General features: G+C 42.4%; 1 protein-coding gene across 7 annotated transcripts in view; it reads right to left on the bottom strand.

The window, feature by feature from the left end:
• MARCHF3 (membrane associated ring-CH-type finger 3) overlaps window positions 1-21322 on the bottom strand; it is a 186967-nt gene extending 165645 nt beyond the window's left edge. For 4 of the 7 annotated variants that reach the window (XM_023548639.2, XM_023548619.2, XM_023548624.2 and 1 more), the window contains exon 1: window positions 20071-20293. The gene's annotated coding sequence lies outside the window, so the exon portion shown is untranslated. Of the gene's footprint in view, window positions 1-20070; window positions 20294-21226 lie in introns of those variants that run through there. The other 3 variants (XM_064275657.1, XM_064275645.1, XM_003404465.4) reach the window with 3 other exon arrangements.
• Window positions 21323-26346: the final 5024 nt, after the last annotated feature.

Genomic DNA, 26346 nt, shown 5'->3' with positions numbered 1-26346 from the left:
ACAATCTGCACTTGGAAGCCTTAACAGCTGCAAGTGGGAGGGATGTGATGGGGTCATGAGTTTTCCTGGCTGTTCTTCTGGACAGCTCTATTTTGTGTGGGAAGAAGAAAGAAGTTATATTCTATTATGTGGAAAGTAAGTGTTTTCTAAATTTAGAGTCTTTATCACCTGGATTATTCCCTTTGAACTTGGTTGTCTACATTTGCCATCCTGAGGGGCAGGAGCTCAGGAAGTCCAGTGTACAATGATTATGGTCAGTTGTTACAAAGTCCCACCCTAGGCAACGAACCTATCAACCTGGTCCAGTGACCAAAGCCCATTTCAAAAGGCTGAAAGGAGAGCCATAAATATTTAGGAGGAACTATTTCTATAGCAGCAGAATCTGGTTACCCATAACTAAAAGCTCTTAAGGTACTAACTTCCAATAACACAAGTAGATTTTTAAATAATCAAAGAATAATGACCAAAAGGTGTGCTCTAGAATTTGCACAGTCACATTTGCTCCATGAAAACCAGTTTCTCTCCTCTTCTAAGACAGCTCTCAAGAGGGAGATTCCAAAGCTTCCATTTCCTCTCAGAGGTTAACAACTCTCACCACCAGAGAGTCCTTCACAAAAGCTAAGAATTATTCACCATTGGGAAATTTAAGTTGATTGGCTATGTCAGTGTTTGCGGAAAGGGAGGTGGACATAATATAAATGCCATTCAGTATTTCTTTCTTGAGGGAAAAAAGTCTTATTGTTAGCAAAAGGAAAAACAATCCAATCTAGGTTGCTTTCTGTATTTTAGAGATTCTACCAATATTATCTATCATAACAGAGACTAAAATACAGGGTTATTTGTATCTCATTTTAAGCTATAATACCCTTTCCATTAGGCCTTTAAGAAAGTTACAAGATGGTTCTTATAAATGACATCTGTATTTGTGCTAATTCCTTGCACACAAGTTTATAAGCACCAGTATTATATTTCCTAGATGAGGGGACAGAGGTTATGAACTGTGTAAATCCTGACTGACTTCCTGTTACAATTTGCATACTGGATTCCCCTCTATTTTTCCGTGGAACTAATTAGCTCCTCCACAGGCTCCCAACCCCAGTCTCCCCACCCACCCCCCATAAAAGCCTTGCTGCTTCTTGCCTTGAAGTATGAAACCAACTGGTTACTGTTACATCAAATTTGTGATCAGACACATTCATCTGAACTCCTCTGTACAACACTGGCAAAAAAAAAAAAAAACCAACATAAGCAACCAACTAGTAACCTGGTGAGTTACTGTCCTTACAATTAAAGGTAACTAGAAAATTTTACGTCTCTGTCCATGAAAACAGAAAACAAACACACAGGTTTGAAAGATGAGGAGAATCATACTTATAGTGTTAGCACTAGAAGAATCCCGTAGAAATGATCCAGTTCTTTACTCCTGTCTCAGAAGAGAAAGGCATCTGGTGACTTAGCCTTTATCCACCGAGTTAGAAGCAGAGCCAGGACCGGGCCTCAGGGTTCTAATTGAGGTCAAAGCAGAGTGGGGGACCCGGACATTTACACTGACTTCAAAGAGAAATCCTATAGCAACAACTAGAAGCAGGTGAACAATTTCATGAGGAAGAGGTTCACCAAAGCTCATAAAACTTTTAAATAGTTATCAGTCATTCACACGTCTGAAATTAGAAAGAGGAACCAAAATCTAAACTTTTATTTCAAAGCAAAAATCTATTTCAGACATTCCTAAGTATTTTCCAGAATTTTCCCACCAGCCTCTGTCAACTGACACTCCCTCACTGAGGTTTAGAAAATGAGGGAACTCTACAGCTCACAACCAGCTTGCTTCATGATGGGTGAGAACCAAGCACACACAATAGCGCAACCAAGCCCGATTGCCGTATCTCTTGTGTTTTCTCCAGTAAGAAGCCAACGTGCCTCTTACAGCCAACTGGAAACCACTCCCAGAATTTTCATTCCAGAGGGGTATCTGTGAGGGCTGTGCTTGCAAATTCTATCCCAACTTACCATCCCTGTGTTGAAGCTGGAGAAGGAATAAAGACTAGAAGAACTGCCAAACTACTTTTTCCACTGAGTCTCCATGCTACTCACTTCCCCTCTTAAAAGTTATAACCTGCATGAAATAATCCTAGTTAAAAAGTAGAATGTTTTAATCTGCATTAATGACCTTTGAAAGTATGAGCCTAGACAGGCCTCTGAGATTCAAGAAATGAAAACATCCACGCAGAGTATAACAAATCCATACACCAGGGTACTTCTGTGAAGGGCTCTGTGCTCAAAGTGAATGAATACTGACTCTATAACGACAGACTTAAATTCAATCATCACAGCATGCCTCCATCTACTCATTCAAATAACTGCAGGCTCTCTGGGCACGTGTTCAACTGCTTAATCTAGCGTGAGGAGATGGCTTCTCTCAGAATTCAAGGTTCCATCTTGGTATGGCTCCCAAAAATGAGGTATTATCTCTCATCAGGGCAGACACAAAAAGCATTTTTTTCCCCCTAGGCTTTTGCTTAAAAATTAGATTATGTAAATATGTTAGCAAAAATGAAGCAACTTCTGCAGTAAAAATTCCCACATATAAATAATAAATATTCCTCCTGTTGCCCACAAGGAAAGGAAAAAGGCAACTGGATTTTCTGAGAGTATACCCTTCCCCTGTATTCCCATGTCACCTCAACCTCGAATACGAAGATAAATGAGATTTTAAGAGAATTCCGTTTTAACCGTTTGGTTATTCCTTGTCAGCAATTTCAAACATCAGGTAAATCTACAGATATGACTGTATATAGCTGATCATTAAGAACCCTGGGTCGTGCAAGTGGTTTGCGATCGGGTGTTAACTGAAAGGTTGGTGGTTTTAACCCACTCAGCAGCTTTGCTAACTGAAAGGTTGGTGGTTCAAACCCACCCAGCAGCTTCGTGGCAGAAAAGGCCTGGTGATCTGCTTCTGTAAAGACTACAGACAAGAAAACCCCATGGAGCAGTCCTACTCTGTAACATAGGGAATCACTGTGAGTTGGGGGCCTGACTTTGCCCCTCAGCTCACAACAAAACAACAAAGCTGATTACTGCCTACCATTTATACTTTTATAATGTAAAGCCTGCCATTCTAATTGGCACTCAGAGATCTGCAATGTGCAAACCCAAGCAGTTCAATTATTTTGCTGGACTGGGGAAGTGAGTTATCTAGAAACAAATGGGGATGACAGATTAAAAGGCAATCCTTGCTAATACTTCCAAATTGGGCTAAAGTTAGTTATACCCTGTTGAGTCCTTCTACTTCTTAGGAAGAACAATGCACCAAGCACCGTGAGACATGTTGCTTGGGCCTCTAATCTGAGCTGTGACATTTCCTGTCTCATGTTCTATCATCAATAGTGACCTACTTGCTTCACCAACCGAGGCTTACACATGGGAAACACAATTATTTTTATATTTAGCACAAAATGTAGCCATGAAACATTTCAAATGATTTCTAGCTCAAGATAGCCACATCAGTCTTGCATTGTGGTAATATTTTTTATTTGCTTTGTCGTTCAGAAACTTAATAAGTTACAACTCGTTAAAAAGAAAGCTTTCACCTTCTTTATTAAAGCAATCTGTGAAAATGCTATATGATGTCAGCATCTAATAAAATGAAAACTAACAGGCAAAAAGTGAACAAATCATATCCTAGTTACTTATCTTCTTTGAAGAACTGGCCCCAAATGGCCTTTGTTGAAAGTGACAAGAAACAACACTGCTAGTATCATTTGAGTTTGAAATCTTTAGAAACATGAAAATAACTTATCATTGATGATAAAAGAGTAAACAACTAATACTCAGAGATGGAACAGAAATGTATAAAAAGACAAGAGTTATGGGATTTGTTTCAGTAAAACCAGAGGCAAAAAAATAAAAGCTTATTACAAAGAAACGCTGAGTACAATTACAAATACTTAGCAAGAAAACTTTATAATAAAACAGAATATGCCTGAGAGTAATTCAGAAAAGTTGGTTTACTAGGCCAAGTAAAATTGTCATTCATAGTTTTCAAAATTAACAAGAAAGCCACCTTTGCAAATTTATGTATACATGCACATAACATAGCAAATGGCTGTTCAAAATTTTAAGTCTTTTCTTGTTAGCTTTGATCCACAAACGCTAAAGAAATTAACAAAGGATCCAACATTCTAATGCAGAACACTAGTTCGACATCACAGGTAAATAAGTAAATTCCCAAATAGTCCACCAAATCTCCAAAACAGATAGATGTCAGGATCTGCACTACACCTATTTAAGTGAATTTCCAAAACTCTGTGGCTACACCAGCTTGAAAGCAGCTGCTTTTGTGAATCATACAGGACCTTTCAAAGCACAGTGTTCACACATGGAAAAGCACATGTTCTACTTTGCCTCTGCCAAAGAAGCCTCACCCCCGCCCCCAACTGCTTGGGAAGCATTCCAGCAATATGTGCTACCCATTATGGATTCTTTCTCATTGCAACTGCTTTTGCTATACATTTCTATAACCTCATGCTGTTTCCCACCCACACAGCTTAGCAAGAAAAAAAAAAAAAAAAAAAAAACAAGGAAAGCCTTCAATGAGCCATGAAAGGGCCAACCCAGTGTATCACTGTATGTGAAAGCCACCCTGTCAAAGGCAGGCTGTCAAGGGCTTACACAGACCATGCACCTAACTTAAATAATAATGATGCACTGCCCCAGCCTTTAGTTACCAATCTCATTTTCACCTAGATTCTGATGAGCTCTTACGTAATCACATGCCCAAACCCATCAAGGTTATAACGTGAGGAGGGAAAGGGTGCCCCCTGCCCCCCACTCCCCACCCCAGGACACACAAGAATAAAGTCCAATGCAAACAACATCAAGACATCCTCTTCCTTTTCTTTCCCCTTCACTTTTTTTCACTTGCCTCTCATGCAAAACATGAAAACAATCTAGAAGAGCTAGATAGGATACGGGCATTTAACTGAGAAGTGTATTTCAGAGTAAGCAACTCTAACAGGTTTTTTTGATAGCAGGAACATGAGAAGGCCAGAAAGCAGTTTAAAAGTAGGTTGAGACCGATACTATGCTGAGAGACAGCAGCTTGCGAGGTCACCTGGGCAAAGGCATGGGGAAGATGAGCAGGTAGGAGGGGGATGGGAAATCCCATCAAAGTTGAAACGATGATTTATTTAGTTGAGTGGTAAAGTCACACTGGCACCAAAGCTGCAAGCCTCAGAAAATAATGTCTCACAACACATTTAGCAGATGACACAACAACCTACACAGTAACAGGGAAAGAAAAAACACACAAATACCCACACTTTAGCAGAGAAGGTCCTGAGCTGAAAACTGAGAGGAGAGGCTTTGGATCCAAGAAAGGCACTCTGCCCTTGTTTTGTCAATCCCTCCCAAATGAATACCTGAGGTAAAGCTCTTTCTCAACTTGTACCCTCATAACGCCAAACCCTCAGAATAATTAAGAACACAGCTCTAAGAATAAACTATTTTAGTAGATATGAGTTCAAATGAAAAAGTATGTGTAATCAGAGAAAGCAATTTTATTTTAAGTAAATTTGCCACTGCAAATTATCATGCATTTACAATTCTCCCCATTTACAATTTAGCCTTATAGATTTATACCTTCATTTTTTTAAGGGTTTCAGTTGAATTAAAGGAGTTGGCATGCTTAAAACTTTAATCAATACAAAAACTAAAGTTAAGAGTGTTACTCAAATTTCTCTTGATTGTATCAACCTCTCTTGAAACTCTTACGCAGTACTACTGTAGTGTGTCTTCTCTCCAAAGAACTTTGGTATCTATCTCATTTTACCCTTAAAGAGATAAACAAATAAAAGAAGGTTTTTGTTAGTTTCCTTTTATAGGAAAAAATCTGAGGCACATGTACTCAGATCAAGTGACAATGGACATTCTACCTGATTCCTAACGCAGCAGATAAAGATTAACTATGGATTATTAGAGGTCAAAACATTTAAAGAGTCATTCCTTTTTTTTTTTTTATTAACTTATTCAGTTGTTCATTCATCCATTTTTACAAATACAGCCAGTCTCTGCCCTCATGGAACTTAATAAATTAGTTGGAAGACAGGCAAAAACAAGTATATAAGTCTATCATATAATTACAAGATTGTGACAAATACTATAAAGGGAACAAAAAAGGGGCAGATACAGAATTTCAGAACTGCCCCATAGGGTTCCAAAGGCTGTAAATCTTTACGGACGCAGACTGCCACACCTTTCTCCCGCAAGCGACTGGTGGGTTTGAACCACCGACCTTTTGGTTAGCAGCCAAGTGCTTTAACCAATGCGTCACCAGGGCTCACAGGGAGGAGTGGGGAATCCTAAATACTATTAGAAAGGATAATCCCAAGGGTGCCCTGAAGAGGAGACATTTAAGCCAAGGCCTGAATGGGAAGGACTTAGCTATAAGAACCGTGGGTGTGGAATCCAAGCAGAGCTAACAGCAAACACAAAGAATCAGCAGTGGGAATAAGACTGGCTTATTGCACAAACAACAAGGATGTCAGTGTGGTTGGAAGGCTGAGGGAGGGCAAGAGGGAGGTTAATGAGGTCACAGAGATGGGCTGGGCCCACCACCTAAGGGCGGGTAGGCCGGCATAGTGTTGGGACTGTTTTCCAAGTCAAAGGGAAGCCATGGAGAGCAGGGAAGGGACATGATAGATGGACCTAGCTTAGCTACTTATTAGCTATGTGACCTAGGCAAATTACCATCAAGAAAGTTTTCTGAGATGCCAGGAGCCCTGGTGGTGCAGTGGTTAAGAACTTGGCTGTTAACCAAAAGGTTGGCAGTTCGAATCTACCAGCTGCTCCTTGGAAACCCTATGGGGTAGTCCTACTCTGTCCTACAGGGTCACTATGAGTCGGAATTTACTCAACGCCAATGGGTTGGTTTCAGCTCGGAGGCTAAATTCCCAATTTATAAAAGGGTGTTCAATAAATAATGACCAGTTACAATCATCAGCAATTACCATTGTTGCTAATACTCCCACCCACTGCTGTCGAGTCGATTCCGACTCATAGTGACCCTATAGGACAGAGTAGAACTGCCCAGCAGAGTTTCCAAGGAGCACCTGGCGGATTCGAACTGCCGACCTCTTGGTTAACAGCTGTAGCACTTAACCACTATGCCACCAGGGTTTCCATTGCTAATACTATGACCCAAAAAAACCCAGTGCCCTCGAGTCGATTCCGACTCATAGCAACCCTACAGGACAGAGTAGAACTGCCCCATAGAGTTTCCAAGAGCACCTGGCAGATTCGAACTGCTGACCCTTTGGTTAGCAGCCGTAGCACTTAACCACTATGCCACCAGGGTTTCCTAATACTATGACATGTAAATTAATTAAAAAAAAAAATTTACCTACACTTCGAATAGGCCTGCACTACAAAATAATACATCATAAATACAGAAAAATTGAGAAATTAGCAAATTATTTAATCTTTTTTATTCAGTAAAGATCATACACTTATTGAGTATAAACAGACTAGAATTAGTATATTCGAATCCATTAGGGTTTATTGCGACTCTAATCAGAACAAATATTGATCTTGGCTCATTTCTCTGTCGTTAATTAGTCTACATTGTGGCTTTTCTCTCCCTGTCTACCTAGGCCTTGCCATTTTTTATCCAGAAATGTGTTCAATGGTACCCACCAACTACACAGCAGTCAGAGGGAAATTTCATAATTATTTTCTTAGGTATAACATGGAACAGACACTTACAATTGCCTCCCAACAGCTAGTCTGGTCTCCCCCACCACCACCATCCCCCCCCCCACACACACTTCTTTCTTGCTAATAGAATCCTGATTTTGTTCAAGTTCCACCTCCTCCTCTCTCAGTTAATCATGGTGAGTCCCTTGCTAGTGACTGGTATACACATGGGCATGTGATCTAGTTCTGACCAATAAGATCAGAAGAGAGGTCTCCTGGGGTTCTTTTAGATAATGTCTTCATGTACTTCAAAAGGGGAGGATCCCTTTTCCGTGCTATAGATATCGCTGTGTCTGAAGTGACTGCAAGTGACATCTGAACAGCTGTAGCCATCCTGCAATGAAGCAAGGAACCAGTGTTAGAGTGAAGTGGTCCCTCAGGACAACAGAGGCAAAAAGATGGAAGAAACCTGTATACTTGATGATGTCATTGTGCCACTGAATCAACCGATTCTGCCACCAGCTGTTTCTCACATGGGATAATAAATTTCTTCACTGTTGATGTAAACTTCAGTTGTGGTCTTTTGTTTCGTGCAGCAGGTGGTCTCCTAGCAGATGTACCATAGTATCTCCAATTGCACATTTCCATTTGGAAACATAACTCATTTCTTTTCTCTAGGAAGGTCCAGGACTGAAAGTAGGACTTCTGAATCTAGCTCAGTGAACTCCAAGAATGCATTTTAATTTACCACACTGGGATAGTTACTTGGAAAAGCCCAAGGAAAAAAACCCCTAGAAATCACAACAGGACGATGGTGCTTTGGCCTGGGTGTTGGTGTTGTTAGGTGCCCTCAAGTCAGTTTAGATTCATAGTGACCCCATGTGACAGAGTAGAACTGTCCCATAGGGTTTTCTAGGCTGTAATCTTTACCAGAGCAGATCACTAGGTCTTTTACCCGTGGAGCCGCTGGGTGGGTTCAAATGGCCAACCATTTGGTTAGCAGCCAAGCACTTAACCATTGTGCCACTAGGGCTCCTTTTGGCATGGGTAGTACCAAATGGTCTCTGTGTGTGTGGCTTTCTCTACCTGTTTAAAAATTTTGACTTTCATCTCCCACCTCCCTGGGACATTCCCCAAAACTGAACTGAAGCACACCTTTCATTGGTCTTTTATTCCATAAGGCTACTAATTCTAAGCCTTTACCCAATTACAAGTTTCAGTGAAGTGATCACACAGAACTATCACAGTTCCCAGAGATAGGTCAGACGTTAAGGAAGCAGAACCAGCTTCACACTTCACTGAGACAAGAGGATTAAGAGAGAAAAGCACTCCAGAGAGCAAGTGCGATATTGTGATTGTTCCTGAAAAGGAAGGGGGGAAATCTTGAGAATCAAAAGACACTAGTTATTTTTTCAGCTATGTAGAGTAATCTTGATATTGAAAATATCAGAGGCCAGTCAAATAAACTATCAGCCTTACAAAAAAGCACAGATGATAACTGACTGAGGAGGGAAGATATGGAGTGGAATTACTGCTTGGGAACTGATGGCAGAGTTTGGGAATGAAGTAAAATAAAACATCACATAAATGTCTAATGGTTCACAATAAGCAAAAAGCAGTATGGCTTGAAACCAAATTAAACATTCTAGAAACCCTGGTGGTGTAGTGGTTAAGTGCCACGGCTGTTAACTAAGAGGTCGGCAGTTCAAATCTGCCAGGCGCTCCTTGGAAACTCTGTAGGGCAGTTCTACTCTGTCCCATAGGGTCACTATGAGTTGGAATCAACTCAACGGCAGTGGGTTTGGTTTTTTTTGGTTTAGTCTAACAAGCATTTTTTCTAAAAGAAAATTCTAGAATTATAAAGTTAGCACTTCATGGAGAGCAGAAAATGTAATGCATACAGATTTCATAATTTTGTATAGTATTTGAGAAACATGACTTGGGAAATGGGGTGAACATTATAACTGGTGAAAATTTGCTAAGAGAGCATAATTAAAACAATAGTAAATGGTGCCTTAGCTCTTGAAAGGGTCACTATCAGGATTCCACTTAATGTCTTCATTACTTATCTGCACCAAAAATGGAAATTCATTCAATGTGAGAATGGCAGCTGTGAGACATTGGCAGGGGCAGGAAAGTGGTAAAAAAAATGTCAGAAGAGGTTAGAAACAACACAACTTAATTAGGTAAATCAGGAAAAGCAGGCTGAAACCACAAAAATTTTAAAAACATAAAATAAATGAAGGAAAGAAAACTAAAAAATCACGTGGCAATATTCAGAAGAGAAAAAAAAAAAAGAAAACTCCTGACATTAACTACAAGGCAATAAATCAGCCTCGAAAGAAAAATAGATCATGGCAAGTTAACAACTTAAGAATTTGTCAGCAAAAGATGCATTTGCCCACATGTCCTATTTTTAAAGAAATCAGGATAGGTCTGCCCTTTTTCACCCTTCTGCGTACACCTATTTTGGTTTTGTGGGAAGTTTCATCTACTTAATAATGAATATGCCCGTTGCTAGTAGAGTCTTGTAATCTTGTTTCTTAATGATAAAAAAGTGAGCAGGAGGAGGTAAGAGTAACTAGGCAGAGTAAGGGGAGGTGTCATTGGCAAGTATGAGTAAGGATGATGAAAAGTGAGGTTTTCTGAGACTAATTACTTTTGCACTGTGTAAGGCTGCCAGAGCATGTAATATCCCCAAAAGAAGAGGAGCTGTATTACTATGATCTTTTTATTAGCATTAGAAAGACACATTGGAATGCTTTAGAAGAGTCCTTGAAGAATGAGAAAAAGTGTAGAGTTACTTCAGTAAGGAAAAAGATTAATGGTAATACTGATTATAAGAGAGACTTTATAAAATTAAGTTCTTACCTGAAAAGAAAGGAAAGAGAACATTAAAGAAAGGGTAACATTACTGGAGGATGAGGGGTAAACTAAGAAGAAATTGAAATTAGGGAAACTAAAAACGTTAGGGGATAAGAACTTTCTGTGAGAACGTCTGTGTGTGTAACATAGTTGTGAAGTTTAAGAACAAATAGATTTGGTACTTAGGACACTGAAAATCAGATTTGTGATAATGCCAAAGCAGAGCGCCGCAGGGAGAACCTCCACTAGTTGCAGGGAAGGGAGCCAGGTGATTTGTTCCACAGATGTTTGCCTTGACACTGTCATCCGTAGCCTCCCTCAAGTCCTCCAAGGCCCCCAGATCCAAACGTAAAAGCAGAAGCCCTGGGCTACGCAGGGCAGGTGCTCCTGATTTCCACCATCTGAAAGAAATCAGTGTCTGAGTCCATGACCTACCTAATCTAGAGTAGCTCACCTTCTCTGTGGCCTTGGACATCAAACTGCTTTTTAGACAGAATTACTCAATTTTCTAATGATATTTTCTTGGGCAGTATGAGAAGAAAGCACTCTGTCAAGTGAGGCTCAGTCTCCCGGATGAGACAGAAAATCAGGGTCCTTGAGCTCTTGCTCTCATTCCCAACCCTGTAAGATCTGACATTAAAGGGCTATCCTAACGGTCCTCACCTAAGGAAGTTAAGCTTAATTCAGATGGTTCATAACTTCTCCTGGAGACATGGTGTCAACAAAACTGCAAGAACCTGGATCCCAGGACTGGTGCTTACCAAAGCCATCATACTATCTGATAAATGTGATTACGTAGGGACAGCTTTCTCAACAAAAGGAAGATTTATAAATGAGAACTATTACAAATGTTAGTCTCTGAAATAAAAATACTCTGTTGGAGTTTTTAAAACAAACAAAAAACTTCCCTCAACAAATGTCAAGCTTCCACATCATACCAAGCTTTGAACATCAGCAACCTTTAGGCCCAGCACCATCTTGCTCATCAAAGACCCCTCAAACCTCCCACAACCAAAGTTAGCTAGCCATCTGCACCGAATGCCAACAGGACTTCAAAAGACATGACAGTAAGTATGTCCCAGGTCTCAGAGCAGGGCCCAATTAGTCAGCTGCCTTTTCAAGATATGACAAAGGGTATGGGAACAAAACAGCAATTAAGAGAGATGGCTTAGACTAGGGTGGGAGTTGGAGACATTCTTAAAGACAACACAAGAGGGAGGTAGTGAGAAGAACACAATGAAGCAGGGGGACTTTGAAGATGGAGGGGGCAGAAATGGACGATAGTTATACCAAGTGCTGAGACTGGTGCTAAAGCTGAAATTTCAGCACTAAGATTCTAGTGATTGCTACCATTCACATTTTTGGTGAACATTTTTGTGCATATTCCTTTCGAGCCCTCGCCATGTTCCCTTTAATTATTTGTAGACACTAGTGCACCTAGCATCCTTTCTTGAGAAGGCACTCAAGATGAAAGATGTGTGCCCTCAAGAGGCTCCCAGTCTGGAGAGGGGAGATTACAGAACAGGAGATAAGGACGCTGCTGGCAGAAGGCACCAGGCCAAAGAGGGGACATGGAAAAGTTTCCCAAATGTGTGAAGGCTTGAACTGAGTTGTTTTTTTTTTTAAGTTTAGAAAATATTTTTAATTTTGTTTTGAAGGTTTACAGAACAAACTAGCTTCTCATTAAACAGTTAGTACACATATTGTTTTATGACATTGGTTAATCCCACGACATGTTAACACTCTCCCTTCTTGACCCTAGGGTCCCTATTACCAGCTTTCCTGTCCCCTCCTGACTTTCAATCCTTGCCCCTGGGCTGGTGTGCCCCTTTAGTCTCATTTTGTTTTATAGACCTGTCTAATCCTTGGCTGAAGGGTGAGCCTCAGGAGTGACTTCATTACTGAGCTAAAAGGGTGCCAAGGTCCCATACTCTCGGGGTTTCTCCAGTCTCTGTCAGGCCAGTAAGTCTGGTCTTTTTTTGTGAGCTAGAATTTTCTACACTTTTCTCCAGCTCTGTCCGGGACCCTTTATTAGGGCAGTCCGTGGTGGTAGCTGGGCACCACCTAGTTGTGCTGGACTTGGTCTGGTGGCAGCCATGGTACTTGTGGTCCATTAGTCCTTTGGACTAATCTTTCCCTTGTATCTTTAGTTTTCTTCATTCTCCCTTTGCTCCCAAAGGGGTAAGACCAGTGGAATATCTCAGGTGGCCACTCACAGGCTTTTAAGACCCAGATGCTACTCACCAAAGTAGAATGTAGAACATTGTCTTTATAAACTATGATATACCAGTTGAGCTAGATATCCTTCAAGACTATGGTCCCCACAGCCCTCAGCCCAGCAATTCAGTCTCTCAGGGAGTTTGGAGCTTCCATGACCTTGCCTTGTACAAACTGTGCTGGCTTCCCCAGCATTGTGTACTATCCTACCCTTCACCAAAGTTACCACTTATCTATTGTCTATTCAGTGTTTTTCCATCCCCACCCCTACTCTCCCTTGTAACCATCAAAGATGTTTCTTTTTGTGTGTAAACCTTTTCATTAGTTTTTACAATAGTGGTCTCATACAATATTTGTCCTTTTGTGATTAACTTATTTCATTCAGCATAATGCCCTCCAGATTCATTCATGTTATAAAATGCTTCACGGATTGATCACTGTTCTTTATCATTGCGTAATACTCCATTGTGTGTATGTACCATGGTTTTTTTTTATCCATTCATCTGCTGATGGACATCTATGTTGTTTCCGTCTTTTGCTATTGTGAACAATGCTGCAATGAATATGGGTGTGCATATATCTATTCGTGTGACGACTCTTATTTCTCTAGAGTATATTCCTACGAGTGAGACTGCTGTATCATATGAGATTTCTATTTCTAGCTTTCTAAGGAAGTGCCATATTGTTTTCCAAAATGGTTGTATCATTTTGTATTCCCACCAGCAGTGCATAAGAGTTTCAGTCTCCCCACAGTCTCTCCAACCTTTGTTATTTTCTGTTTGTTTTTTTTTTAATTTGTGTTAATGCTGGGGTGAGGTGGTATCTCACTGTGGTTTTGATGTGCATTTCTCTAATTGCTAGTGATTGCAAACATTTCCTTGTGTGTCTGTTAGCCGCCTGAAGGTCTTCTTTGGTGAAGTGTCTGTTCATTTCCTTTGCCCATTTTTAATTGGATTATTTCTCTTTTTGTTGTAGAGGTGTTGGATTTTCCTGTATTTTAGAGATTAGACCTTTGTCGGATTTGTAATGGTCAAAAATTTTTTCCCAGTCTGTAGGTTCTCTTTTTACTCTTTTGGTCAAGTCTTTTGATGACCCTAAGTGTTTTATTTTTAGAAGATCCCAGTTTTCTAGCTTATCTTTTGGAGCTTGTATGTTGTTAGTTATGATTTGTATCCTATTAATGTCATGTATTAGGGCTTCTAGTGTTGATCCTATTTTTTCTTCTATGATCTTTACAGTTTTTGGCTTTATATTTAGGCCTTTAATCCATTTTGAAGTAGTTTTTGTGTATGGTGTAAGGTATGGGTCCTGTTTCATTTTTTTGCAAATGAACATCCAGTTTTGCCAGCACCACTTGTTAAAAAGACTGTCTTTTCCCCATATGATGGATTTTGAGCCTTGAACCAAGTTTTGCGAAGCTGAGAAGAGATGCTACCCATGGTAGGTACTCAATATTTATTAATTAATTTCAGTTTTTTTTTTTTTTAATTTGTAACGATTACCTGAAAGACTCTTTAAGGACTGGGAGCTAGTTCTTACAACTGTTTTTATTATTTTCAAAGAAAAAGATAAACCTATCCACGTTCATGTTCAGGTACGTAATCAAAAAAAAAAAAAGGGAGTGTACTCGTAATTGGAAAAGACACCTTCTTGTTCTATTTACATCATAGCAAAAAGCGTTAAAAGCCTTCGAAAAGAGCACACTTTACTCACTTGAAATGTGTGTGTATATTTTAGCATAAAACATACTTGGCAGCTCCTAACATAATTGGATGGCTACGCCTTGCAAAAACTTGATTTCTTTTTAATCAAATTTTTAGAACCATACTGGGTTTCTTGCCAGTGCTGCAATAGTGAGCAATAAATACATCATTAGATCAATGTTGGTCTGATGATGGATTACTCAAAAGACAGTTCCAGCCAAGAAGAATAAGCCCAGAAGTCTCATTGTGCAAAGATTAATAAAATATTGTTTAAAACATAGATACTGAGTTAATAGAACAGGGAAGAAAACACTACAAAATAAAACAGAACAGCCATGGGTTTATAATGTGGTGATATTGATCATGATTTTCCTAAGTACTCCAGAGCAGCCATGCTATTATATATGCTTCTGATTAGACCCAGATATGAGAAGGAAAACTTATAAAAAAGAAACTAACCATGGGAAGGCCTGCTGCTATAATAAATTATTTAAAGCAAGCAGGGCGAGCTGGTTGTGAAGACAATATAAAACAGAATCAATGCCCCCAAGAAACCTCAAACCATCAGCACCTCTATAAATTTCTTACCACCCTGTCTGGCAGTTTACTAGAGGTATTTCTTTCCCACCACTCTCCACAGACCACTCCTACCCTTGACCATTCAGCTTTTGTCCTGTTTTTTTCTCAGAGCTTAACATTTGTTTTTCTTCTATAACCCAGGGTGCCGTCTTCAGTTATAGTCTTCAGCCTGTACCAGAAGAGTGTCTGTAGGGTCACAGATGAGTGCATCTGTCACTTCATTCATCTGGATCTTAAATTTCCCACTGAAACTCTAAGCTGGGGATATCTAATATGACATACATATCAACATGACTTTAATAGTATCCTCCTTCTTCTTTTTTTCTTACTAGTGTCATAGCTAAACCCACAAAGCTAAAGCTAGTATAAAATTTCAGTAGCTCAATGACTGTTTTGCAGCTCAGAGGATGTTACTGGAACCCAAAAAGTAAGATAAAGGTAAGAGCTTGAGGGGCCATTGGGGAGGAGAAATAGTAAAAATGGTCAAAATATAAGAATTAGTAGATTTGAAACATGAATTTTTTGTAAGAAGATTTGACCATGGGCTAAGAGTAAAGAAAGAAACATTAAAAACTTGGAAAGAATTTGTCAAATGAAAGTTGGATGCCAAAAGTATACCATGGCCAAAAAAAAAAAAAGTTAGAATTGTTGCTTAGAAGCTTGCAACGACCTATGACCCAGTTTCAAAATAAGTAGCATTGTACTGCAGTTTTTAAACTGGACAGAAATTGGTTCCATCGATCAGGGGATGTGATATACCTTAGGCTTTTTAATTTTTCTAAGTCCACCCAATCATGCAAACGCTGGGGAAATGAAATATCAAAGCAACTGTCTTCGGCCAGAGTAAAAACATCCTTAGCAGCATAACATCACTCAACAGGCAAACAGCACAGATCTAAAATACAGGTCCAAGGAATTCTACACATAGTCTTTGCCACCCTGGTGCTCTGTGACCTCTGGCAAATAATTTGCCTCTCTGGGTCAAGGCTGGCTGGTTAGGGTCAGGGTTGTTGAACAAATTATCCTACACAGTGGTTAACTTTACAAAGAAAACTGTCTTAAGGTCACATTCAATATAAAAACATATTTGAAGAAACAGGTAAATAAAAAAACTGTAGATGATATGAATGACGAAGCAGAACACTATCATATCACCACAATGCTAAATCAAAAACAATTCAAAATGCAAGGACGACGTCTCAGTTATTGGTGTCATCTCTGAATATGAAAGACAAGATCTAAATATTACTATCCTTTTGTGGCTGCTGTATGCTCATCTGTAACAAAGTTAAAAAAAAAGATCATTGTACTCAAAGGATTGTTAAGATAAGAGACCTATAAACACAGCTGCCAAGTGCTTCTTAAAACAGTAATTGCTCTGTAGAAGTCCCAGTGATGATCCAATGGTCTGGAAAAATCCAAGTTCAGTGCCCCAGCCTATCCATGTCCTTTCGTCATCAAGAAGTAAATATTCCGGGTACTTGTGACCTCTGAGGAGAAGTCATTTTATTTTTTAGGTCAATGAGTGGTACAAAGAGGGAAGGACAATATCTGATAGATCCTTTCTCTTTTAAGCCTTATCTAGAAGTCTTAAATTGAGAATTATGCCAGTTAAAAATGGAAAGATAGAACCCAAATATCAGTATCAAACTATAGATAAAAAAAATCAACTGGCAGTAATTAAATCAAAATTCACACTGATTTCAGTGAAAGGAAAGGTAGCAATCAATTCACAACATATTTCTGTGACGCTGAGAAAATTTATCTACGTAATTAATTTGGATAGCTCAAAATACTACTGAAGTGATTTTCAGAAAATGAGAATCTCTGGACCTCTGGGTGGATGGCCTGGGACATTCACCTGGCTGAGAGGCAGGCCAGCTCCGGTTTCCCAAGGAGACCGTTGTAAGTCTGTACTAGCCCAGCTGAGGTGGGAGATACGTACTTTGGTACTAATCCTCAAGCTGGGGGGCTTTTAAAGAGACAAAGGTAACTCTCAAGGTCTAACATCCTTCTATCCTCCAGAGAGAACTGCCCAACAACTATGAGTCAGGTCTGGCAAGTCACCCCAGAGCACACCAGAAACCCACTGGCTTCAGAGTAGGAGATGGAGGCCCTAAGACTGGGAAGGGGTTGTGAATTACCTTGCTGCCCCAGGCAGGCTTCGTCAGAACTGGGGTCAATCTGGAATAGGTACTGCTGAGGATTCCAAAACACCTTCATACACAGGACATAAGATGCCCATTGTTGAGGACAGAGAGACTTAATGCATTACCATAAATTTTACAATCCTGGTAAATGCCACCTGGAAATTTCTGACATATGCTTAATTAACTCGAAGACTATAATTCTTTTATCTCATAAACATCATTCCTGTGTTTCTCAAACTATGGTGAGGGGACCACTGGCATCAGGATCACCTGGAGGTGCTTGTCAAAAAGGCAGATTCCTAAATACCACTCCAGGCTCCTGAATTAGAATCCCTGGGACTGAAGAGCAGTCCAAGAACAGAATTCTATGGAGCCACACAATTGATTCTGATAAAACACACTAAGGTGTGAACATTAATGTATTTACAGTCCACCAGAAATTTAAAGACACGCACAGATTAAGGCTTTGCATTCCCCAAAATGCCATAGCAATGAAAGCAATACTTCCTGTGAGGAGTTCTTAAAAAAACATTCTAGTTTATCCTCCCCATATATAATGAACACTGTTACTAAAATGTAATTATAAAATTACTGGGAAAAATATCAACTATGCTTCTCCATAATACCGCCTCTATTTTGTCACCCAAAATAATTATGCTATTAAAGGGATTTATAGTGTTTTAAAGTATCTGTCACTTGGATGCAGGAACTTATTAAATTGTTATACCCTCCCATGCCCTTTTAGTCATAAGAATTTTTGTGATAAAGGCTTTTTATTATTTTTTAAACTATAAATTCTGAACCACAGCAACTAGTGGTTAGGCTGAATATGAATTTATATCCAAGTTGTAAACTCCTAAAAACAGGTTTCACTGGAATTGCTAAGGCAGTCCTAACTCTAGTAAACTAAACAGCCTCTGCAGGAAAGCTCTGTTTACTTCTGTTAAGTTTTTTTTTTTTTTTTGCACAAAACAATTCAGTTTTAATGCATTCTCTTAAAAAGCAAAAGAAAAACTGTTTCTGATATACGTGCTACTGCAAAGCAGTAAACCAGTGCTGCATGGTGATGTGACAAGCACCACATTTGTTCTCTAGAGTTTTTTTTTTTTTTTCCCTCCTATAAGGTCCCCACTCCCCAGAGCGTGGCTATAATTATTTCACAAAATGCAGCTTGACATTTCTGAAGAGACAGCACTCCCCGTACCCCTTCACCAAAATCACAGTCCAGGCTGAACACTGAATGAAAACAGAACTTGAGACGGGGCTTTGTTTGCAGCATGTTGTTTCTGCGGAGGGCTGCCCCCACCCACGCTCCACCTCAGGGCCCCACTGAAGTGTACAAGTTACGTTTTAACAGATGGGCTGGCTGGCCGCTGCTGGGCTGTAAACCAGGAACAAGGAATCTGCACCGAATGGTACTGAACTGAATGCTTGTAAAGTTCATGGACATACAGTGACCCAGACAGGCAAATCCAGACATGTTTGCCTACACACCACACTCTCTCACTCACACACACATGCACATATTCTCGCCATTGACCCCACAGCTCAGAGGATCAATCTCCATTACCAAGGGGAAGTTCAAGGCTGAGTTTCCCCTTTGCATACATCTACCTCACTCGCCTATCAACTATACGTATATACATACACATACATATGTATAACTATGTATCTCAATGTTGTTATGGTTTCAAAGATTAAAATAGTCCCAAATTCTGTACCCAAGTCTTTAGTACTTTCAATAAGCTTGCACTCATGTCAAATAAGAATTACAAGAAAAGAGTAACTTGAATTATATTTAGTCCACACATAACATAAACTAAAAAAAACAAACCAAAGTCGCTGCCATCAAATCGATTCCGATTCATACAACCCTACAGGACAGAGTAGAACTGCCCCATTAACTACATGTATGTAATTGTAGCCCCGCCCCCCCACAGCAAAACAAGGTGCTTTATACCTCCTTACCATTAAGGGGGGAAGAAAATCTATCCCACACTGAGCCACAAACGAAGTGTCAGGTTTAACCTGGAATCCTCTGTTGTCAGTTCCTGCCACAACTTCATCACTTAAACACAGGTGCTTAAATAAACACCAGCCGACGATCCTGGCGGTCCCTTTCACAGTATCCTCTTGGATTTTCCGGGGCTCCGAGCACTCGAACAGACGACAGTCCCCCCCCCCCGCCCCCGGCCCTAACCAAGACCTTCGGACACATGTTGCGGGTGGATGTGGAGGTCCCAGCACCTCCGCAAGGAAGCAGAGTCATGTGCTAATAGAAAGTAATTACTTTACAAAGTTTAATATCCGCGCTGTCAATTTCTTTCAATAACTACAAAACACCTAAGCCCCTGACACAGAATCCAGCCGGTCACTTAAGTGGCCTGACCGCTGAAGACCCACCCGCACATGATGAGCGCTTGCTCAGCCGAGGGATTCGGACCGGGAAGCCGGGGTATCACACCGCATCGGCTTCTGCGTTGGGTAATTTTTCAGGAACGGTCCGCAAGCCATCTAGGAACTGCTGTCCGCGCACCACCCGGGCACGGAGGCCGCCCCCAGCGCCGTGTCGCCGCCGCAGAAGGGCAGGGGACGCGTCCCGGACCCACCTAAAGACGGTAATTCTAACGCGCCAAGTTCGTGCGTACGCAGAGTGCGTCCCGCGCCCAGTTGGGATGCTCTGAAGACAAGAAGTTCGGGAGTGGGGATACGGGCAGCCCATAGATCCCGCCCGGCCCTGACCTCCTCACCGCGGCCACGGCCCGACGGACCCACCGACGCGCTCCGGACTCGTCCCGTCCCCCAGCTCGTCCGCCGCCGCACAGCACCGAGAGGAACCACTCGCCCTCCGCGCGGCTACTCACCCTCCTCGCCGAATTCCGATCACAAACCGACGCCCCTGCTCCGGGTCCTGAATCCCAAGTTGCCCCGAATCCGCTCTCGCCCCGGCGGACCCAGGCACTTCGGCTCAGGCGGACACCTCAAGGGGAGCTCGGCAAGCCCGGTCGCCGCCTCGGCTCAGCAGCCGCCCGGAGCGCGCTGGCAATTCAGGGACCTGCTCAGCGAATGAGGCGGAACGCCCGGCTGAGCCGACCGCATTCGGGAGGGCGGGGGGCCGGGCAGCGAGCGGGGGGCGGAGCCAGCCCTGGCCCGCCCTGCGGGGCGGGGCGGTCGTCGGCCCGTGACTGGCTGAGCCGGCAGCCAATCGGGGCGGCGCCGGAGCCCGGGGCGGCCGCGGGCGGTGCTTAGTGCCTGGCCCAGCCCCGCGTCCGTTAACCAATCGCCCACGGCCGGGGGCTGGCCGGAGAAACGCGCCCGTGGCCGTCAAGTTCGCAGCGGCTAGGCACAGAGGCTGTGGGCACGCGCTGCGGAAGCGTCTACCGCGGGACCTGGGTGCCTCTGGAGGAACATGGTGACCACGGACGGTCCCTGGCGGAGAGAGGCCTGGACGCCGCCGGGAGCCCCCGAGCAGCCGCGTCTCGGCGCGCTGTGGAGCGAGAAGCCCCACTGCGCTACGGCCGACTCCGGTACCTGACGCCCGCAGGAGGCGCGAAGCTCGGCGGCCCCAAAGGGGCCCCAGCAGTCGGAGGAAACCGAGGGCCCACGAAGGGTGAGTCCCGGGCCGGGTCACCCCGCCGCCAGTGGAGGCCCGGGACTGAGAGCTCCGGGCTCCCCGGAAAAGGTCCTGATTTTGGTCTGTTCTTATTTCCGAAACACAGCTCTGGCTCCGCATGCCCGCGGGAAAGTTCATAAAACGCCCTCCACCCTAACCCCACTCCTGCCCTCCACAATACCCGCGGCGGGCACTTGCCCGGCGCCTCGGCCCTCTCCTCCTGCCTCCGGAAGTCCCGGGCACTTGCGCGGAGCCGGGAGCAAGCGGGAGGCGCGGGCGTTCGACGGCGCCGGAACCCTCGAGAGCCATCTTCCTGTCTGGTTGTCCTGCGAGGTGCCATCTGCAGCGGCGGCCCCTTCTGCCCCTGTACCCTAGGTCCACCAGGACTCCGGAGAAACCAAACTAACCCGTCTTTGCAGAGAGGAAGGTCGCAGAATGTACCACATCTGTCCTGTCTGCATACTCTCACCCCCTTCCTCTTCAGAAGTCGCTGACTCAGATGGAGACTAGAGCGAGCGCAGACACTTCCTTAATCAGGCGGATACCAGGAGCCTGAGCCCCAGGCAGCCCTGGAAAATGGTTAGGTCACTGCTGCTCATCTTGTTGGCGGCTGATCTCTTCAGCCGGGCTTTAAGCCTTTACCATCGCAGCAGCACACACACAATTAGCTGCAGATACTACTGTGAAGAATCAAACGGCAGACATTGAGTGTTCTTGCTTTCCGGGCTGAGACCTAGAATGTAAGCAAACCCTGGACGGTAAGCTGCGGATGGGTAGGGGCCTCTCTGCCTAGAACTGCAGCTGTTACAGGTTGGCACCCAATTCATATTGTTGTTGTTGCTGTTGTTAGGTGCCGTCGAGTTGGTTCCGACTCATAGCGACCATATGCACGGCAGAAGGAAACACTGCCCGGTCCTGAGCCAACCTTAAAATTGTTGTTATGCTTGAGCGCCTTGTTGCAGCCACTGTGTCAATCCACCTCGTTAAGGGTCTTCCTCTTTTCCCCTGACCCTATACTCTGCCAAGCGTGATGTCCTTCTTCAGGGACTGATCCCTCCTGACAACATGTCCAAAGTATGTAACATGCAGTCTGGCCATCCTTGCTTCTAAGGAGCATTCCGATTGTACTTCTTCTAAGACAGATTTATTTGTTCTTTTGGCAGTCCATGGGATATTCAATATTCTTCGCCAACACCGCAAGTCAAAGGCATCAATTACTCTGTCTTCCTTATTCATTGTCCAGCTTTCACATGCATATGATGCGATTGAAAATACCATGGCTTGGGTCAGGCGCACCTTAGTCTTCAAGGTGACTTCTTTGCTTTTCAAAACTTTAAAGAGGTCCTTTGCAGCAGATTTACCCAATTCAATGCAGTTTTTGATTTCTTGACTGCTGCTTCCATGGCTGTTGATTGTGGATCCAAGTAAAATGAAATCCTTGACAACTTCAGTCTTCTCTATGTTTATCATGATGTTGCTCATTGGTCCAGTTGTGAGGATTTTTGTTTTCCTCCAAACTGAAGGCTGTGGTCTTTGATCTTCACCAGTAAGTGCTTCAAGTCCTCCTCACTTTCCATGAGCAAGGTTGTGTCATCTGCATAATGCAGGTTGTTAATGAGTCTTCCTCCAATCCTGATGCCCCGTTCTTCTTCCTGTGGTCCAGCTTCTTGGATTATTTGCTCAGCATACAGATTGAATAGGTGTGGTGAAAGAATACAACCCTGACAAACACCTTTCCTGACTTTAAACCAATCAGTATCCCCTTGTTCTGTCCAAACAACAGTCTCTTGATCTATGTAAACGTTCCTCATGAGCACAATTAAGTGTTCTGGAATTCCCATTCTTCACAGTGTTATCCATAGTTTGTTATGATCCACACAGTCGAGTGCCTTTGCATAGTCAATAAAACACGGGTAAACATCCTTCTAGTATTCTCTGCTTTCCACCAGGATCCATCTGACATCAGCAATGATATCCCTGGTTCCACGTCCTCTTCTGATTCCAGCCTGAATTTCTGGCTGTTGCCTGTCGATACACTGCTCAGCCGCTTTTGAATGATCTTCAGCAAAATTTTGCTTGCGTGCGATATTAACGATGTTGTTCTATAATTTCCACATTCGGATGGATCACCTTTCTTGGGAATAGGCATAAATATGGATCTCTTCCAATCAGTTGGCCAGGAAGCTGTCTTCCATATTTCTTGGCATAGACGAGTGAGCACCTCCAGCACTGCATCTGTTCGTTGAAACATCTCAATTGATATTCCATCAATTCCTGGAGCCTTGTTTTTTGCCAATGCCTTGGACTTCTTCCTTCAGTACCCTCGGCTCCTGATCATATGCCACCTTTTGAAATCGTTGGACATCGACTAATTCTTTTTGGTATAATGACCCTCTGTATTCCTTCCATCTTCTTTTGATGCTTCCTGCATCATTTAATATTTTCCCCACGGCATCCTTCACTATTGCAACTTGGGGCTTGAATTTTTTCTTCAATTCTTTCAGCTTGAGAAATGCCAAGCGTGTTCTTCCCTTTTGTTTTTCCGTCTCCAGCTCTTTGCACATGTCATTATAATACTTTACTTTGTCTTCTCGAGCTGCCCTTTGAAATCTTCCGTTCAGTTCTTTTACTTCATCAATTCTTCCTTTTGCTTTAGCTGCTCGACTTTCGAGAGCAAGTTTCAGAGTCTCCTCTGACATCCATCTTGGTCTTTTCTTTCCTGTCTTTTCAGTGATCTCTTGCTTTCTTCATGGATGATGTCCTTGATGTCATTCCACAGTTCGTCTGGTCTTCAGTCACTAGTGTTCAATACATCAAATCTGCTCTTCAGATGGTCTCTAAATTCAGGTGGGATATACTTAAGGTCATATTTTGGCTCTCGTGGACTTGCTCTGACTTTCTTCAGTTTCAGCTTGAACTTGCATATGAGCAGTTGATGGTCTGTTCCACATTCGGCACCTGGCCTTGTTCTGACGGATGATATTGAGCTTTTCCATCGTCTCTGTCCACAGATGTAGTCAATTTGATTTCTCTGTGTTCCATCTGACGAGGTCCATATGTATAGTTGCCGTTTATGTTGGTGAAAGAAAGTATTTGCAGTGAAGAAGTCGTTGGTCTTACAAAGTTCTATCATTTGATCTCCGGCATTGTTTCTGTCACCAAGGCCGTATTTTCCAACTACTGATCCTTCTTCTTTGTTTCCAACTTTCGCATTCCAATTGCTAGTCATTATCAATGCATCTTGATTGCATGTTCGATCAGTTTCAGACTGTAGCAGCTGATAAACATCTTCTATTTCTTTATCTTTGGCTCTAGGGGTTGGTGCATAAATTCGAATGATAGTCGTGTTAACTGGTCTTCCTTATAGGTATATGGGTATTATCCTATCACTGACAGCGTTATACTTCAGGATACATCTTGAAACATTCTTTTTGACAATGAATGCAACACCATTCCTTTTCAAGTTGTCATTACCAGCATAGTAGACTATATGATTGTCCGATTCAAAATGGCCAATTCCAGTCCGTTTCAGCTCACTAATGCCTAGGATATCAATGTTTATGCGTTCCATTACATTTTTGGCGATTTCCAATTTTCCTAGATTCATACTGTGTACATTCCAGGTTCCGATTATTAATAGATGTTTGCAGCTGTTTCTTCTCATTTTGAGTCATGCCACATCGGAAAATGAAGGTCCCGAAAGCTTTACTCCATCCACGTCATTAAGGTTGACTCTACTTTGAGGAGACAGCTCTTCCCCAGTCATCTTTTGAGTGCCTTCCAACCTGGGGGGCTCATCCTTTCAGAAGTAGACTGCATTTCAGAAGTAGACTGCTGGGTCCTTCCTAGTCTGCCTTAGTCTGGAAGCTCAGCTGAAACCTGTCCTCCATGGGTGACCCTGCTGGTATCTGAATACCAGTGGCATAGCTTCCAGCTTCACAGCAACACACAAGCCCCCACAGTATGACAAACTGACAGACATGGGGGCAATTCATATTAGAAGAATGAAAGAACACATGACAGGAAAGGGGTCAGTCTTCTTGGTGCCCTGAACCTCACCTTTGCCACTGATCTTCTGGCTTCTAGCCCAATCCCATTTAAGTTAAAGATCATTATCTCACTCATCCTAGAAGTTCTAAAAGTTTTAATCTCGATATAGGCAACTATTCATGGAAATGATGTTTGAAGCAGTATGGACTTCTGCAGGTGTTATTTCAAGGGCTTCCTACACCCTGTGGAGTCCCTTGATGGCACAAATGGTTAAGTGCTGGACTACTAACCAAAAGGTTGGCAGCTCATAGCTACCCAGCTCTGAGGCTAACTGCACCGTAGATTGAGTTTCTACTCTATCTCTACAGCTGACTCTCTCAATGAGGAAAGATATATAATACAGGTGGTCAGAAGGGTAAGGAGACGAGGGCTTGGACTGCCTTTAGCAGGCCCTGAAAAACTAGTTAGTAATCCAGCAGTTGCACATATTTAATTTGTCCTCATCTGCTGAACTAAAGGAATGGTACCGGTGAGGAAGACTATCTGATTCAATTCCAGTGGTTACTTAGTGTGTGGCTGAGTGGCTTGGGAGAATGGACAAGCTGGCCTTTGTCTACAAGACGTTAGATGTAGGCCACATTACTGGAATATCCATCAGGTCTCTGCCCAGGTTAGGAAGGGGGGAAGAGGGACTGGAAGTGCCAGATAGAGAAGGAGAGAAGGTCAAGGGAATAGAAGACTCCACTCCTTATCCTGGTTCTAGTAGCCCTCCACTTTGATCTGTTTTACAAATTATGTTTTCTCTTTGCTTTCATGAACCTTGGTAAGCCTCTCCCTTGAAGGCTGCCATGAAACAAATCAACTTTGTTTAGAATTATCAGAAACTTCTCAAGGAGGAAATATATTTCCTTGGATTTTTTTTTCCCCACGCCTGGATCTAACTAGAGAAAAATTTTGCCAACAGTGTTTATCATATTACCACTCTGTGAAGGTTTTTCAGAAATGCTAATGATAATTTTAAAAATCATCTTGGTAATAGGAACCAAACACTGGCTGGTGACTGTACTTGCCATAGTATTTACATTAAAAAAATATAATAGTAATCAAACCCATCGTTGTTGAGTCGATTCTGATCCCTAACCACCCTATAGGACAGAGTAGAACTGCCCCACAGGGTTTCCAAGGAGTGCCTGGTAGATTCGAACTGCCAACCTTTTGATTAGCAGCCAAACTCTTAACCACTACGCCACCAGGGTTTCCTAGTATTTACATCAGATGATGAAAAAAGGACATAAAAGAAATTCTCTTTCATGAAATAGATTAGAACTAAACAGGTGACTCCCAAGTTCTGATTCTCATGATTTTCTGTTTGATAAGACATGACCATCCATAGGTTCTTGGACAAGAAATAGATCTCGTTTTCCCTTGGAGAATGTGGCAATGGCCCCAAATCAAAAGATTATTAGAGGGTCTGGCAACCAAACGAATGTAAGTCTTGTGATAGGCTCTTGGTGATTGAGTACCACTTACAAAAGAA

Source organism: Loxodonta africana, chromosome 2 (genome assembly GCF_030014295.1).
Source record: "Loxodonta africana isolate mLoxAfr1 chromosome 2, mLoxAfr1.hap2, whole genome shotgun sequence".
Taxonomy (NCBI): domain Eukaryota; kingdom Metazoa; phylum Chordata; class Mammalia; order Proboscidea; family Elephantidae; genus Loxodonta; species Loxodonta africana.
Note: the sequence above shows the minus strand (reverse complement) of the source record. Positions and strands in the feature narration are given on the sequence as shown.